Raw genomic sequence first — 4,660 nt, 5'->3', positions numbered from 1 at the left:
TACAGTGTTTTCACATAAGCTTTTTTCTAGATTTGTTACTTTTCGAAACGACTTTAATTTGGACAAAACAAAAATTTACTCGTTTCATGGAAGATACTTGGAACGCCGCGTGGTGTGCCACTGATAGCAAACTCCATGGTTTTATAGCTCACCCGGTGGCGCCCCCCCCCTGGTATGGGCCTGCCCGGGCCGACTTGGATCAAGCTCAATAGAATCCGGACAGGAGTCGGCCACTTCCATTCCAAAGATTTGAATTACTGTCTGACTGAAGTTTTTAAAGATTTTTTACTTTTTGATGACTCCAATTGATATAGAAGCTTTTTTTGCCTTGTGGAAGCATTAAAAAGTGAGAAAAGTAACTGTTAACGGGTGGTTGACAGTCTGGCGTTTTTATGAAGTAAATTGTCTTTGGTTTTTAACGTCTATTGATGTTGAAACCCATTTTATCACCTGGGAAACAGTAAAGAAAACGTTAAAATATAACACTAGTCAAAAAAAAATGTTTGCTTCTTTCTATGGGTTTAACTGCATATCATCCAAGTTACTGGAGAATTTTATTGATAGCTCGAAAACAAGCCTAAAATGTGTCTTGCTCCGTAATGGTGACAAGTATGGATCCCTACTTATAAGACACTCTGTCTTCCTGAAGAAGAATATGCAAACATTAAGGTTGTGCTAGAAAGATTAACATACTGCAATCGTTGATCTGCGTGGATCTTAAAATGGTGAATTTTTTATTTGAGACAACCAGGAGGTTACACCAAGTGTCTTTGCTTTTTATGCCACTGAGATAGTAGGGGAGACTGGGGATAAGTGGGACAAAATTTTAAGGGTTCAGAAAAACGCAAATTACGATTTTTGCTTTGCGAGATTTTATTACTAGCGCTTGTATTTTGTGTAGTTTGATGCCCTTCATCTATTATGAGTTGCATGAAATCATAAGTTTAAAGAAAAATAATTGGTTTGAATTTGAAAGCTGTGAGTCAAATGGGTATATTTGGGACACGTGCAGGATAACTGGGACACAGTGTTAGGAGAAGTGGGACACCTTGGGGTAAAATGGGCAGTACAAAAAATGCACACAAATTTTGCTGTTGAAGCTTGTCTTTTAGTTTCATTACAATAATAACAAACTCAAATAACGAAAATGATGTTAACAGTCAGCACTCAGCACACTATAGAAATGCAATGTTTCAAACGTGTTTGTGAAAAAATATCTTTGATCTTTTAGCGAATATCAAGATCTCCAAACTTGACGGCAAATATTATGCTGTCCTTGGTGTGAAGTAGCCTATTGTGCCTTTCTAAGATGACTTTGAAAGAATGGAGAAATATAATAATACCAAGTGGAGAAAAAGTGTGGGAGTCAAGGACTTGCGGATGAACAAATTTGTTGTTGAATTTACTAGTTTTCCTTAAAAAGTTAACCATCACCTCTTCATCTTTACTAGATGTTTCATCAACTTGAGCCACATAGAATACAGGATTGAGAGCCTTCTCAAAATTTTTTAAATTCTGCAAGAACATGACCCCACTTGCAAGGCATTCGGATCCACACCTCCTAAATAAATGGGATCTAAAGATTCATCTTCACATTCCTCAAGCTCGTCATCTTCGCTATCCGCCATGATCATCGCAACGTCGTCATCACCTGAGCTTTCATCACCAGCGATGTGTTTCTTTTTTTGCAGACGTTTAGGCTAAGCGACACTGCAAAGTTAGACTTTTTCCAGTGTCTTTTCTCAAGATCTAACCCTACGATGAGAACTAGCACTACTATCGGGGAGAACTGGGACAGCCTGTCCCAGTTCTCCCTCATGATGTTTTTACGCCATTTTATAGTTCTACCATTTTTCTTGCAAAAAAATGACTTCTTTACTACCATCAATGCAAGCTGATACCTGAAGCAACACAACCAATTCACTAAAACAAATATATCTTTCTAATTCGAGCACTATTACAACATAATGCCAAGCCTAAAAATTAACTTTTTCCACTCAAAAACTGTTTACAGCGACTGAAGTTGAATAGCTGCTACAACAATGGTCTCAACTGCACACAAGTGAAAGGAAACTGTTGTTTACGTGAACACGTGATCGTTAGCATGACTGGATGTAAAACGCGGGAAATATTGCAGGTGTCCCAGTTGTAACGCGTCCCAATTATACCCACTCTCCCCTAGAGCTAACGAACAACATTGGGTAAGAAAAGAATGGCCACCAAGAAGTAGGCTACGTAGAGATCTGAAGAATATCGTGAACAACCCCCAGGTTGATCGGAAAAAGATTACTTTGCCACCACAGCACATCAAGACTTGGACTAATGAAGCAGTTTTTTTAAAGCACTTGATCGTTCTGGGGACTGTTTTGGCTACGCATATGCTCAAAGTTTCCTGGCCTTGGAGCTATAAGAAAAAGGCAGAAATATTTGATGTGCTTTAGATTGGAACGTTGCTTAAGGACCAGCACTTCGTGACTACTATGGCCCTCATCGAGGCTCGAGCTTGGAATGCATTTGTTGATGTGATTCATAACATCCTTGGAAATAAGAAAGCTGACAATTACAGAGAGATGGGTCAGGAGCTTCTCATCAGCCTGCACGAACTTGGGAGTGGCATGAGCATTAAAGTTCACTAGGCCTACTTGCACAGGCGCCTGAGCAAGTTTCCAACAGAAAACCTTGGAGACGTAAATGAGGAGCAGGGTGAGCGTTTCCTCCAGGCATCAAAGTGATGGAAGAACGTTACCAAGGTCGATTTTTAGATATTTTAGTAGTAAAAATAGGCTCCCCTCAAAAGTGACAAAACGAAAAACTACTCGTTGTTCCATTAGAATGTTATGCTAGGGGGGAAAGTTTCCCGACTTCCCCCCTCTCGGAGCCCCTGGTACCAAGTGGATGGAATAATTCTCCAGCTATAGGCTAACTCTTCAATAACAATTGGAAACTTCGATCACTCTGTCAATCTCTCTGACGCCAAGACCTTAAACATAAAAGATTTTGTAAAACCAATGAAACATCGAACCAATCAGAAGATACGGGAACAGTGTTTCCGCAGGGCTGCAAGGTCGAAGCCGCGGGACCAAGCGTTTTTAATGGACTTGGAGCTGGAGCCACAAAAACATAACAGTTCCAGTTTTGGCTAAAAAACTCATGAGTCATGAGTTTGAAGTCATTTTATTAAATCTTTGTGACGGGACATTATGAGAGATGACCAGTTATGTCACATTTTTCATTATTTTTTTACTGAGCGGATTGTTTCGTCACAGATCAACTAACAAAAAATCAATCTTACGTTACGTATCAGAATCACACTGCACATTAAACGGACGTATAGGCTACGTTGAATCAATCAAAAATAAAAAATGAATTTCGCTAGTTGATAGGCGTAGCCTAATGCAATAATGAGCACTAGGCATTTTGTGTAGGCCTAGTGAGTGAGAAGTAAAAAGCGTAGTTAGTCACAGTTAAGCCTATAAGTAACTACCCAGACAGCAAAATCCGTCATTTTTACATTGATTCAACGTCTGTGGACGTATTGTAGAATAAAAAGCTAATTTGCTCCGTTCCACGAATTACCTACCGAGGCAATAAGCAGAGTTACCTTATCGTCCTCATTTCTTTTACCGGGATTGTTAACTACATCCGCTTTTTCGTTCATCCGCAACATTAGAAGGGTAATTTTTTATTTTTTTTACAAAATAATGTATTTTTTATGGGTTATATAAAAAGAGTGAAGTTGGTTTTGAAGTAATTTAAAGTTTTTAGTTGAAAGCAAGCCAGCAGCAAAGCGTGAAAAAAATGTCAAATTGGCAATTTACCCTTCTAATGTTGGCGGAACAACGGAGTTGCTCGTATTTCTTTTAGGTTATTTGTCGTTGTTTTGAAGGGCTATGTTATAAAAAAAACTCGACATTGTATTTGATGACTGTGTTATAAAAAAAACTCGACATTGTATATATTACAATGCTACGATGCAAAGTCTGCCAGCTTCGGAGCTGGAGCCATTGGTGTAAAGTCTGGCAGCTACGGAACCAGATTTTTTATAGCGGCTCCGCGGCTCCAGCCCTGGTTACATGCCGCAGTGCAATCAACAATCAACATGTCTTGGCTACATGCTCTGCTCTGATTTGATGCAAATGTAGAAGAAATGGTCGTTGCGCTTCACCAACTTTTGCTGTCACGGATATTGTTCCCTAAGTTGCCAGTTAAGAAATTTTTCTGCAAAATTCCAGAAATTTGACAATTTTTACTTTAATTGAATAACAGATTACCAGATTTTTAAAAATAATTTAGCAGGTTACTGTGTGGCTTGATGAAATCATTTCTTTGAGATAAGAGTGTTGAAAACGGTTAAAAATTAAATTTTTATGCTCTATCAGAACATTTGTTCCTTTTTTTCAATGCGCGGTCAAAAGTGTTCGTCACGAATGTCATGAAACATTGATGCTTCAAAGCAAATTAAAAAAGCAGAGAAAATTAACTTTTTGAAATTTTCCTTTAGGCTACATGTTTTTTGTTTGTAGTTGGCTGTTTGTCAAACAGTTTGACAGAAAACTAAAGTTTACTTGGCAACTCTGATTGCAGCCAAGATTAGGCCAGGTTGTCTGAACTGCGCTGAGTTTCAATAATCGCGATGCCATTTTGGCCAGAAGCTCGGATA

Source organism: Aplidium turbinatum, chromosome 4 (assembly GCF_918807975.1).
Source record: "Aplidium turbinatum chromosome 4, kaAplTurb1.1, whole genome shotgun sequence".
NCBI classification, from domain to species: Eukaryota; Metazoa; Chordata; class Ascidiacea; order Aplousobranchia; family Polyclinidae; genus Aplidium; species Aplidium turbinatum.
Note: the sequence above shows the minus strand (reverse complement) of the source record.